We start from the raw sequence: 14,467 nt of genomic DNA, 5'->3' as shown, positions 1-14,467 counted from the left end.
TCAATCTAAAAGGACTACAATAGCCTGGATATCCACAGCAGACAATGTTGACAGAGCTATAATCCTCCATCGACCAATCCATTACTAGAACAGACAACATGATAATTGAAAAAAGCATAACTGTATGTAAAAGGAAAAAAATAAAGGAAAAAAAGACTGTTGGATATTTTTACAGCATTATATATACCATATTAAATAAAGGATTTTGTGGCCACATCTACTCTTGACAATTTTGTGGCACACTGGCACTGTGGATGAAATATAAGTAGCCATAAAATTATCCATCCCTGCTAACATCACAGCCAAACACTGACATGCTCAGATTGCTCTCAATATATTCTGAAATGTCAAGCAAAACTAAATAACTTGTGTTTTCACAGAATCCAATCCTTTCATAATGTACATGCTTTCAAGACATGAGAGATGGCACCAAGAGACACATGGCAGGGGAATGTGAAACACATTCATGAAATTTTCATAAGTATACCTGAAGCTGGAATGTTTTCCCTGAGCCTCCAGTGGAGCTCAATGAAAATAAGTCAATCACCTCTGTTTTGATACAGACAGCACATCGGTCGTTTTAATTATGTGTCACACAGGGTCCCGTGGGTATCTGATTTATTTTCTTTGTGTTTGCTTTGGAACTCACAAAAACAACTCAGAACGGGGAAATAAAAATTGAATCAAGCAAGTAATACGACAGGAAGAAAGCCAGCAAGAACGAACAGTGTTACAGAGCAGAAATGGAAAAAGAGTAAAAGCAACAGGTTTTTTTTGCTCGTAAATATGACATGCAACACCACTTAGCAGTCAACGTTTGTCATTTAAGTCCAATATGGATGAAACCTCTCTTCATAATGAGCTTGTCCCTCATGACAAATAATAATGCTCAGCTTCCACACAGAGGGACTGTTAAAGAAGGTGTTGAGAGACGGACCGTTTCCCCTCCTCTAGTCATTGATGTAGCTCCTAATGGCCTACACTGTTGCACTTGCAAGCTGCTAGGTGCCATTTGTTCCAGTCACAAACAGCTAAAAGGAGAAGTAACATATTTTACAAGCCCATAAACCATGAACCCATGCAAATGTCACATTGTTTCTTAGCGGTTGAGGCACTGTACTGTGCTTAAATAACAGAAATCAGCAACAAAAGGGAGAGTTGGGCACACATGCATTTTCTGGCAGCTTGAATACAAAACATGAATTTATTTTATTTTATTTATTTTAAAAACTTCAGGCACTGTCCTGCATATTGTTTTTAGTTCTTTATACCGCTCAGTGATCTTTAAGAGCCAGAAGCAATATTCCAAAATGGATCAGTGGGTCTTAGGACTCCAATTCACCCAGCAGCCAACATCAAAATAATAAGTGAAGGGTTATGAGCTTGGCACACCGAGACATACAACTTATGTAATAACTGAGGGGGATATTAAAGCTTGGCAGTGTAACGTCCAATTGACATCGCTGCCAAAGGTTTGTGAACACAAGGCTGCTCTCTGTAAAAAGGTGCTCTTGAATTGATTTGCACTGTGCATCCAGTATGCCAGTATTCTGCAAGCAGCTACACTACTTGAGGACTGATGATAGTGTTGGGAGAGCCCTGCTGTAATGTGCATTCGGTACCCCTATCGATCAACCTTATTAGAGATGCCTGAATGCTAATCAAGACGTAACAATCTAAAGTTCTAGGAATCAAAACCACAAAAAATAAATAAATAAATAATAAAAAAATAAAAAGTTTCCTAGTGGTAAAAAGCTCTTAACACGTAGCCTTAAAGCAGCAATTTTCACAAAACACCAGAAATCTGCTGAAAAGACTTCAGGAGGATGCTCCACTCCCCAATCCGTAACCCCCGAGTTAACACCACATACAAAACACGCTTTTACTAGAAACCAAAGCGCTTGAGGAAACCTACTGAGCTTTGTCAGGTATTTCAACCAGCACCAGCTGAAAATGATGAAAATAAGAGATGGAGCAAAACAGAATCAAATAGAATTCCTTTTCATTCAATTTATCGTTTTGTTTTAAATTAAACTTTTGAAACAATAAATCAGTGTACAAATTAACTGAATTGTATTGGTTATCATTGTGTTATTAATTTGAAACAGTGTTCTTGTTAGATTATGTTAGCCCTATTCTATACACTGTTCAAAATGCAAACAATGTTAAGAGAGGATTGGGAAAAGTAAATCTAAATCATTTTGGCTTCTACAAACATTAAGCAATCTCTCCCAGTGTTTCTTTATGCAGAGAGAATACTGTCATTTAAAGTTAAAGCAAGATATTTAAATCCTTTAATAATGTATCCTTCCATAACCCGAAATGACAGCAAACCAATTAATGCTGTGTTTTGCATATTTGAATATTCTGCTCATATACTGGATATATATGAATAAATTAGCTGAAATAAAAAAGGGTACCTCCTCACATAGCATAGCATCATCTGTTTCTGATACAGTCATTTATACATTTAGTTATAGAAACAAACAAAAGCATGATCATTATAGTGTTTGTTCCTAGATTCTAATATTTTTACCCAGCAATAAAACAAACTTGACACAAATGTTAAAAAATGAAAGCCATTTGTTGTGGTAAGGTTGCTACAATGTTCATCGTCTCAGGAACAGTTAATACAGGACGTGCCACCCAAAATAAACTGGGTACCAGGAAACCTCAGCAATCCGTTCACCCTCTGTTGCTGAAGGGCAGACCAGATTGCTTGAGGATATAAATTGATTGCTACATTGTAGTGTTTTCTGTTAGCGTGGAACACACTGCCAAATTGCCCATCGGGATCACAAACAATGCGGCCTAACCTCCCAACGCAAGTGAGCTAACCTAGTTACTGATTTGCAGCACAGCTTTCAACTGTAGCATTAATTACCCTTCATCGTGTTACTGCTGTGGTCTGTGACAAGCTGCTTACGGGAAAACAGACAACCTGAGCATTTCAATCAGCGACTCGTTTGCCATCACACAGAAGAGCAACAAAGAAACCAATGGGAAAGGCAATCATTTAACTCTTAATTGTGGAAAGTAAACATGGTTTTATTTTTTAATGCCGTCTTGTCTTTTTCATGTTGTCTGTTTCATCCATTTCTTCTAACAAGCAGCACAATCATGCTGAATTTAACTAATTGCCTTGTCCTCTGTTTAGCCCCTTCCCTTCTTACACATCACATGATCCTGTTATAATATGATAAACAAGAGGGTGTATACAGTGTTTTTTTTGTGATTTATAAAATAACTATTATAATACAGTAACATGCTCATTTCATTATCTGACATGGCTTTAAATAACACAAAAGAGCCAACGTGAAAAGTACATCACCATGACAAACATCCATGCTGTACATGCTGATACTGCCATTAACCTGGCAAAGAATGATGTAACAATGTTTCTGATACTGCCATTAACCTGGCAAAGAATGATGTAACAACATTTCTGATACTGCCATTAACTTGGCAAAGAATGATGTAACAACATTTTTGATAATGTCATTAACTTGGCAAAGAATGATGTAACAACGTTTCTGATACTGCCATTAACCTGGCAAAGAATGACGTAACAACGTTTCTGATACTGCCATTAACCTGGCAAAGAATTATGTAACAACATTTCTGATACTGCCATTAACTTGGCAAAGAATGATGTAACAACATTTTTGATAATGTCATTAACTTGGCAAAGAATGATGTAACAACGTTTCTGATACTGCCATTAACCTGGCAAAGAATGACGTAACAACATTTTTGATAATGTCATTAACTTGGCAAAGAATGATGTAACAACGTTTCTGATACTGCCATTAACTTGGCAAAGAATGATGTAACAACATTTTTGATAATGTCATTAACTTGGCAAAGAATGATGTAACAATGTTTCTGATACTGCCATTAACCTGGCAAAGAATGATGTAACAACGTTTCTGATACTGCCATTAACTTGGCAAAGCAGTTCTCTAGATATGCATAACAAACGTAAATGTGAAATATGAACACACACACACCACACAAACTGACATTTCCTGTTACAGTATATACTCAATCTGATACGATGAAGAACTTGTGATAATATTTCATTTCATTTGAATATGGGGTTCTCTCAACACATCGGTATGTAAATTTGATTTATGCATTTTGTTATATTTCTGCAATGGGAGTCGCTCACACACACACTGATCTTTTCTGTAACAGTGAAACAGATATAAAGATACATGACAACGGGGTGACTGCTGTGAATCTGCAGGGCTGGAAATAAGACTCCTGTTACTGAGCAGTTTCACCCATTCCAGCTGTTACTATTATCCACAGTGTATAGGTAACAAGCTCAGGTGTGTCTTATTAAACTCAGAGAAAAACTGGGAACGGATCAAACCTCTATGCAATCCCTGATCTGAAAGTGAAATACAACCCACAAAGTTTATTCAAAACGTTTTTCCTAGAAGCTTTCTGTTTTCATACATTTTCATATGGTTATTAATGGGCTCATCTTTACTATTCCAGTTTCAGTTCCTCTTTCATAATTTAGTACAATAACACATATAAAGAAATTATCGATATTAAATTGGATTCCATATGAACGCAATCTGAACCAACCAAATGTAATGAGCATTTTGCATATGGATTGTACCTGCAAGCTTTCAAACAGGCGAGGGATGGTACTGTTAAAAATATTGCAACCGACGACTAGATGCCCTCCACACGGCACACGTTTGGTTAATTGCAAAATCTGTACTAAGGAAGGTCTAGTCTGTGATGGGCAAGTATAATGTCTTTTGATAAGCCCCTGAGGCACAATAGGAGTTTCAAAGAATGTGCGAGATGAAAGCATTTAAAGCAATCATTCTCTGAATTATAGGTTAAAACCCCACTGATGTGCTACGAGAAGAGTGGTTTGCTGAACAGGTGAAAATACACAAACTGAGCGATTGTTTTAGCAAAATGAACACAGGGAAGTGGTCACTTAATTATTTTTATAATTAAGTGACACCTATAGGATACATATTTTCAGTAGACTAGTGTTTCTTTGTGGTTTTAATGGAGATCTTGAGTAGCCAAATGTGGATGTGTGAAAAATATGAACATAGAGAATACCAAAAAGTGCTAACAATGTCTCAGTTTCAAGAAAGCTCTTTGCTATGACAATTGTGTACGCAAATTACACTCATAACAGAACAGAAAAAATATCTATTTGGGACAATGGCACAGAACACAGCTTTGTAATATTGTTTAAGTGTCAAGTATGTATCTATCACAAATGGTGTTTATTGTTTTATAATTACACTGAACAATGTCTATAGAGTTCAACTGTATTAAACATTATTTAAAAGTGTCCAAAACAATTGCATTGCTGTACTGTACATAACAAATTAACCATAGATGCATAAAAAACAAATAATTTTATGATTACTCTAAAGTACTCAAAAACATTTTCTGTATAAATCTCCAGCAATGAAAAGACCTATGGATTAGTTGCTTGAGATTTAATTACATTTATGCTACTACAGTTGTGGCTGACTAATGCATTCAAGTTTAATCAAAGTGATGAGGCTTTTTGTTTACACTAGCAGGCCTTTACTGGTGACCTAAAATGCTGCATCTTGATTGGTCGAGACACTGTCCAACATTATATTTAGTTATATAATTTTTGTTACGATTATTGTAATTAAAAGGAGGCTGTGTGGTCCAGTGGTTAAAGAAATGAGCTTGTAACCAGGAGGTCCCCGGTTCAAATCCCACCACAGCCACTGACTCATTGTGTGACCCTGAGCAAGTTACTTAACCTCCTTGTGCTCCGTCTTTCGGGTGAGACGTAGTTGTAAGTGACCCTGCAGCTGATGCATAGTTCACACACCCTAGTCTTTGTAAGTCGCCTTGGATAAAGGGAACTGCTAAATAAACTAATAATAATATTTTACAGAAATCTGTACATCTAGGTACGGAAAAGAATGTGAATTTGTTCACCAAAAACTGAAATGCCTTGCGAGGGGATGAAATTCCAAGCCCTGATTGCATGCAGTGGAAACTTCTTTACTATTAATGTACAGCTTTCTGCAGTCAATCAACAACACCGAACCGTGGAGCTTGGAAAGCTGTCCTGTCCCAGAGAACAAGGTCAACAAGACAAAGTTAGAAACTGCACGTGTTTATACAGTCACGCAGTACAAAGGATTTGTTAAAAGCTTATCTTTAAATGAGCAAAAAAAAGAGTAAATGACTTGAATTCAAAAGTTTTGTTTGCATTTACCAGCTAGTAACAGTCTCTGAGCCAGACACCAGAGAACCTGCTTGTGTCAGCTGGTCAGAGGATTGACAAGCAAGGCAGTTCAGCCTTCAGTTCATGTAGGTCAAATGAAAATCATAACACAGACACCCCTGGACCATTTGGTAGAGAATTGCATAAACAGGCATGGCAGACACAGACACATTGCATATCGTGATGTACTGCAGGCACAGCCACATTGCATATTGTGATGTATTGCAGGCACAGCCACATTGCATATCATGATGTATTGCAGGCACAGCCACATTGCACATTGTGATGTATTTCAAGGCCAGTCACGCCTGAGCACATCCAAAGTACATTCTGGGAATTCATGGCTGTTTATGGAATTGAATACAGCCTTAATCCATCTTACTTCAACTGTTAAGTCTAAACAGTTAGGCTGCCAGGTACCATTTAACGGGACAGTGTTTATTTAAAAATAACTTAATACGTAAATCAAGCTTCACTTAAAAAAAAAAAAAAAAAAAGTATACCAAGTCACTGCCCCCTTTCCCTAATAACACCTGTATCTTATTTTAAGTAAGAAATCTACACAGAAGAGGTACTTAGAAACTGTATCAAACAAGCACGGGATTCAAAGAATAAACATCTTCAAGTAATCACCCTGGGAGTGCCTTCAGGAGGAAGTATAGAACAGGAGAATGAAATTCTCTCCTCACTGCCACAGGGATTGTCTTTCATCATCATTGTCCCCCCCCCCCGAACGCATGTACCAGTAAGTTTTAGTTTTAAACTTCTGTTCAGCATTGAGTTTTTGCCTACTTGTTAATTAAGCATAGAGTTGTACTTTGTTTCAGTAGAAATGTGAGGACATTTTTGTTTTGTGTGATGCAGGTCATTTAAGTTGAGGGGTATTTATAGAAATCAATAGTTTAATACATTCTTAAGCCTCTCTATTTACAAAACAACTGCAGGCAAACTATCAAGACACTGTGGCGCATCACAACCACAACCAGGATTTAGAGAAGGGTCTTTTCTAATCAGTTTTAAAAAGCTTTTCTCGAAATAATTTCAACATCTATAATCTTCATCATACAAATTGAAGAAACTTTTTTTTTCAGAAGCACAGTCTTGAAAATTGTGATTTCTTCATGCACTAAATGCAATATAAAAAGTTCACTACGACATGAGTTACTTTCAACAAGTAAATCCCAAGCTGGTTCTTAATGCAATTAAGAAAATGAAATCAATGACGTTAGCTAAATACATCTGTCCATTTCATCTCGGGAACAGCTCTCTTCAAAACCAGCTGAAAGTAAGCCCCTGACTCCTCTGTGTTTATAAAATAGACATCATCTGACAGCCAGAACACCTTCTCAGCACATGCAATTCCATCAATGACAGCCTTGGTTTTTGTTGGCATGCTGTTTAGCTAAATTGATCTTTAATTAAATTAGGCAAGCTAATAACAAGGACATAAATAAATCATTTAGTCTATAACAAAACCCAAGTATAGACTTTATTCCAACATTAATAATAAAAGGAACATAGTGCACTTTGAGAATCAGAAGTTCAAAAGGGTACAAACATTACTGACAATGAAGTAACCACTGTTCTGTGTGTGTGTGTTCATTCATTTACTTGGGGTACTTACAAATGATACTTAAGGCCATTCTTAACAGCAAATAAACAAAATGTATTATCTTTATAAAGAAAATCTCTGGTTAAACGAATTGATAATTTGACAGATTAAGTGCCCCATATCCTTGTAAGTGAGGGCTGACGTTTCTAATCGTCCACAGCCATCGAAATGAACAACTGACATAACCAAGCATTTTTTTAGCATTAAAAAAAAAGTCTTTGTTAACAGTGGGGGCCTGCCATGTAATAGTGGATCGCACGGTCAAACCCTTGTAGCATAACTTTTCTAAATACAGCAGGCGCCCCTGAACAGCTAGGTCCCCCCGTAACAAACTGCTTAGTGTAGTCTTCATAGATGGCTCAGGGGTTTTGTAGAAAAATTAAATAAATACAAATATAAGCTGCCTGGAATTGGCGTTTTGCAGTAGAGTATGCTAATTTCAATGACAGCTCCATTCAAAATGTGAGTCACTAAAGTCAACGAAGGATCTCTCAATACATAGCATAATTAATCCAGCAAAGTTTGAAAAGGTCAGGCAGCCTCTTTAAAATGATAACATTCAGAAAGTAGAAGGAAATGTGATTTCCAAAAGGGAATTAATAAACACCCCAAATCAAATGTCAGTTGTTATGCGGCATTGAGAATAATTACAGACTGTTTTTCTCTTTCCTTATACACATCTCATTTGCACACAATTCATGTTGGTGTCCATTTCGAAATGCTTTGTCTCTGTATATTGAATTTTTATAATGATCCAATGTTAAACAAGAAGAGTATGATTTCACCACGATTAACCCTGTGCAAAGCTAAGCCAGGTCTGATTCGAAATGAATGGATAATTGAATTGTAAAGTCAACACCAAATGATACGAGCAGGGGAATGCAGAGAACAACATTAAAATGCATATTAATTTGGGGAGAACATTATTTTGTGTACATGTTTGGGCCTTCAAGGAGCTAAGAGTAATCTGACTATATCACCAACAAGATTCAACCCTGTCCTTTGATAAAGACCAAGACATCTTATTGCTCTGATCGTTGCCGTCCATGGGTGTTATAAAAGTTAGATGTTAATTAAAGGCTTTTTGATTTAGCATTACATCTATGTGAGTAAAACATTCAAACAGTGGTGGAACAGCATAACATTCCAGGTTTCAGCCATGCCGTTGTAATGCAATATATGTCAAACTATATTGATGGAAAGCAACCTAAGAAAGGAAACAAGACAAAAAAAAAACATTAATATCATTAAGCATGACATTTCTGACCCCAGACAAAAAAAAAAAAAAAAATAGAAAACCAGTAACCCTGCTCATTACAGTGTTCAACCAGAATAGCCCCAGGTGCGCCAGCTATCCAAAGGGACAATTGTTCTTCATTAGAAAGTCAATCAAGACTGTGTGACATTACTGGGTTGTTCATTATAACCTCTATAATTGGTTCAGGTCTTTCCTACAAATTCAACCTAAAGCATAGTACCAGTACATAAAAAAAATAAATACAAAAAAAAAAAAAAACAACATAAAATGTCTTGTTCCTGGGTTCATATTAAATAAATATTAAGCTTCGGGTACAGTAATAGTGCATAATTTAGCTTTTAGCAGTGACATTTTTTTTCTTATTACTAAGAGAAGGTTGAGAATTAGGGTTTACAGACCCCCTCAAATTTAAACACATACATGCACAGTGTTCAGGATTGCCTTTAGTTTATCTTTTAAAGCCTACTGTTCTTTGTCTGAAACTTAATTTTGCTCAAAAGAAAGAAAGAAAAGCTTGACTGGCTGTGGGCTGAAGCCATCAAGACCTACCCCTAATTGGCGAATGGTATTTATAAAGTAGACAGGGCTGCGCAATGGAGGCAGTCAGCGATTCCGAGTGGAGTGCAGTTAACAATGCAGAGCCACATCCGTGGGCTGGCAGTCTGCTTCCTGGCCAACGGAGCGAGTCATCATTCTCAACTAAACAATGATCCAGGGTAACCGCAAAATACATGAGCAAAATGAACCCTAAATGACAGATTTCAAACCCACTTCCCTAAGCATGGCAACCTATTTCAAGCGCATCTTTTACTTGTCACGTTTTTTACTTCACACATAGCCGTAGACATGCACAGTACTGCACATTCATTTCACACCAAGTTGTTTTTTAACCCTCAAATTATAATATATATATATATATATATATATATATATATATATATATATATATATATATATATATATATATATTTAAATACAATAATACATGTTTCAATTGTGTACATTTACTTACATTATTTGTACATTCATATATTTAAAAGTATTTGTGATTCATAAAACATAATACAAATATAAGACAGAAAAGACATGTATTTTTTCACTATCAACTAATATAATTCTTACTTATAGTGAAGGGTGCGAAATGTCATACAAAAAAAAAACTTAAATAAAAATAAAAAAGTTCACGTAGTCATGTTCATTAAATTGAAACAGCTGCATGATCCAGGTCACCAAAACCTAATGGTTGAACATGTCTACAATTAAACGGTCTAATTGGGTGTGCGCCATACAAATAAAAATGCTTGCTGTGCTTAATGAGCAGAAATGTATAAATGATGCATTCAAACCCTATTTTGAAACCAATGTGAATGTACCATTAAAGACAAGAATACAACAGGCTACCCCCACCCCCCCTTTCCTGTTCAAGACCAAGAGTTAAAAAATAATAACGCTGAATAGAAACAGGATATGGATCCACTGCCTCCTGCAAAACATAGTCCTTAAAAGGAAACCTTGTACTGTAGTAACTACAAATAAACAGAAAAGGGAGAGAGAGGTTACATAGGAAATAAAGTCACAAGCATGTTACATCCACAGCAATATGGTGTTGTACAAATCCTATTTATTTTAAAACAAAGTCTGTGCTAATACTGTTGTCTTGGTAAGTACAAATTCTCACTGAACTCCATCTACTCTTAAAACAAAACAGAAAATGTAATCTAAACCGAAATACTGATTGAAAACACACACCTAACACATATATCTATTCACATAAAGCTGTTAAACCTAACCTTTTCTTTTTTTAAAAAAAACAAAAAAACAGCACAGGTCACTTAAGAACTCTTTAGACTACCAAGAGAACCCAACCACAAATCTGCCCTTTTGCAGCAATGTAAAGTTCAATCATGTTTCTTCCATTTCAAGGCCAGTCTTTCAAAGCCTCCTTGTCCAATCAGTTCACGTTGGCTGGTTACCACATTAAAGCATTGCAGCAACAGTATATATCAAAATCCACAGCACTCTCCCCGTAAATCATATATACTAAGCAATGCCAGAGAACTCCTCTGCAGTAAGAATATACAATGTCTACATCTTTGCACCACTAAGACAAAAACCCTTCAAATTGTAAATATATACTGTATACTTAAAAGGGGTTAAAACTTAAATCGATGCCCCACACAACTCTGTTATAGTTAAGATTGGAGTCAGCTAAAAATAAACAAGCAGCTCATGAGAGACACACGTTACCGCCCGCCACGTGATCCTCACAGTGAGCGGAGAACGGAAACAAGCAGTGTTTATTATCAACACAAAAGGTTACACCTCTCTCAGGAATAGCTTAACCTTTTCAATAAGACTGTATTACAGCAGTGTTCAATAAGAGGAAAAAACACTGTAGGGAAAAAAAAAAAAATTACACTGGACGCAATTTAAATTTTATTAATTTTTTTATTACCTGTGAACCTTTCTGAATACACTAGCTTGACATCTTTTCATGATACATATCCTATTTATAAGCAAAAAAGAATATTGTAAAGGATAGATGTTTGTTACTCTAGATGTTCCTGTAAACTAGCAGGGGTTTGCAATCCCGGTCCTGGAGAGCCATGCCACTCCAGATTTAACAGGTAAAATGATATAATTAACTACTTCGGGATATGGATGCACGTTTCATTGCTTCAGTTAAACGATTTAGAACAGGGTTGGAACAAAGACCAAGAGTGGAAGGGCAAACGTTGGCTGTAGAAGAACTTTTCTGACAGAATCACAGAATACAACTACAGTGTACATGCTAACTAAAGACACTGTGTCAAAGTGTGTGGTTTGTATTGTGAATGATTATGGAACTATACATTGAAAAGGATCCATCCCATTCTTTAAAATGAACTCAGCAGAAGATATCGTAAAGCCATGCAGAAAGCAGATAGGCAAGTAAGACACCTGCAACTGCTGCGCTTCTTCTATTAGGTCCCCAGCACTTTATTTTCACCCTGCATTACTGTAAAATAAATTAACAGCACTTCCATTGTGCTGGGAGATGGCGTTGGTTCAAGGCTTTACCTTCCAAAAATGGCATAGAAAGCAGCTTGTGTTATGTAGGCTATTTGTCTGTGGTCGCTCTGCCCCTTGCAAAGCGTTAGATAAAGACTTTATCAAATAAGACAAATGGCATTCAACACGAGGAGATGTTATTCCTATTCATGTAACATCGTAAAAAAATGTTAAAAAATTAAAAAATGTAAAAATGTACCCACACGCTTTAATTTAGAATAGGCTCCTAAGCAAGGATCTGCTTCAGGTCGAGAAAGAATGCTTACAATACGTTTACACTGAAAGCATTACATTCTAACCACAACTTAAAGGCATTGCTTACTAATGAGCCTTAACATATTCAACAAGTGAAGCCTGCTGCTTATAGCACAGGCACAATGACTACTGTCCACACTACATAACCGATCAAGAACCGTACTCAAAAATGTTTTAAATATTCCAGGTCAAAGCGCCCACACTAAAGTACCATTTCATGTTTAGTCGGGCTTAATGCTTACAAACACTATTAAAATAGTCAGGTTACAGTTCCTAGCAGAGCAATGGATTGTGGGACTTAAAATGACATTATTCCACCATGCACTGTATTTTATGTTTACAACCCGGCAAATATGGAGCCTGTGCCCACGGAAGACATAGCACTTCTTAGCATGAACGTTATGGCTTTGTTTCTTAAACACAAGGTACATTTGATTATAATGTGTGTGTTCTGAACTCTGAAGTTCTCCTTGACCGATTTCATCGCTCCAGATATTATGTCCACGAGCTAAAACATATCAGAAAGCATTTTGAGATATTGTAGCATACACAAAAAATGTAGTTCGGTATTACAGCGTCCACACTTCTGATAAAACTACCTGATGCGATCTAATTAGAACCAGCCTTGAGACTACCTCCTGTGTTGGTCTCGAGTACGGTATTAAACGCTGCATAGTGTGAACGTAAACCATATTCAACACTTTTAAGCCAGTTTAAAGACAACCAATATGGTTTAAAGGCATAGTGAGGACAGGGTCTTTGATGAGCTTCATCAGAGGAATCTTAGACAGCAGGCACTGCAAACAGGAACCGTGGACACTGCTTATCCTAAAAGCCATCAGCAGTTGGAGAGGAATTTCATATTAGTGCTGTATATTTATATTCAAGGTTCATTTAAAGTTGCGTTGCCAAATCCACGTGTGTTCTCAAGTGCTTTTAGACTAGTCTGAGTGTGCTTAATGGTTACCAGGTGCTGTTGCTTGATACCGTAGGTAGCAGTGACTTGGTTCACGGGTTCAGGTCCTGCCACTGAGAAATCCTCTTCCATCTACAAACACCAAGATATTGTGCAAGGGAGCCTGCTCTCTATCAAAAGTGTTTTCATAATCTGATTTTGCTCATACACATATTCCTCCCCCAGCAGATGGAACTCAAGCAAAGTTACACAAGTCTAGGGAGGGACAAGTAGTTACATTCGCTTTTAAGTGGGAAGCACACTGTGTCAAGTGTTGTAACTGTACATTTCAACCGAGTCAAATGTATATCATTTCTGGAAGTATAATTGTTGCCATACTCCTGTAAACTACACTAATACTTATAAGTAAAGCACTGGAAAAGCTGGAGTGCATGGGCAAAATCAGCATGACAAGATCTTAAACTGGTGCACAAAAAGACCTTGCCTCCGAGTGGCATTACATAGTGCAGTGAAGTTAAAATATGGTTCTGCTCAGATTACATAGTGCAATGAAGTTAAAATACTGCTCTGCTCAGATTACATAGTGCAGTGAAGTTAAAATACGGCTCTACTCAGATTATAGTGCAGTGAAAGAGAGATACGGCTCTGCTCAGATTACATAGTGCAGTGAAGTTAAAATACGGCTCTGCTCAGATTACATAGTGCAGTGAAGTTAAAATACGGCTCTGCTCAGATTACATAGTGCAGTAGGCCTACAGATGCCTTGACCAGACTGCACCCAGCTACCTCCAGACCCTCATCTCTCCCTACACCCCCACTCGACCTCTCCGCTCCGCCTGCACTAGAAGACTGGCTCTACCTCCGCTACGCTCCCCTGCCTCCAGAGCCCGCTCCTTCTCCACCCTTGCTCCGCAGTGGTGGAATGACCTTCCTACAGATGTCAGGACTGCCCAGTCCCTGACCACATTCCGGTGCCTCCTTAAGACTCACCTCTTCAAACAGCACCTGTAGAACTCCTCTGTTTGTATCCTGGGACACTATCACCCTTCATGTAAATGTGCTTTATTTTGCTCTTATCTGCCCCCTATTTTAATGCATTTAATCCTGTACTTCAGA

The 14,467-nt window shown here is 37.2% G+C and overlaps 1 protein-coding gene across 7 annotated transcripts in view; it reads right to left on the bottom strand.

The window, feature by feature from the left end:
* LOC117394603 (partitioning defective 3 homolog) overlaps nt 1–14,467 on the bottom strand; it is a 372,730-nt gene that overhangs the window by 183,096 nt on the left and 175,167 nt on the right. The gene's annotated exons all lie outside the window — the stretch shown is intronic.

This window comes from Acipenser ruthenus, chromosome 3, assembly GCF_902713425.1.
Source record: "Acipenser ruthenus chromosome 3, fAciRut3.2 maternal haplotype, whole genome shotgun sequence".
Lineage (NCBI taxonomy): Eukaryota > Metazoa > Chordata > Actinopteri > Acipenseriformes > Acipenseridae > Acipenser > Acipenser ruthenus.
Note: the sequence above shows the minus strand (reverse complement) of the source record. Positions and strands in the feature narration are given on the sequence as shown.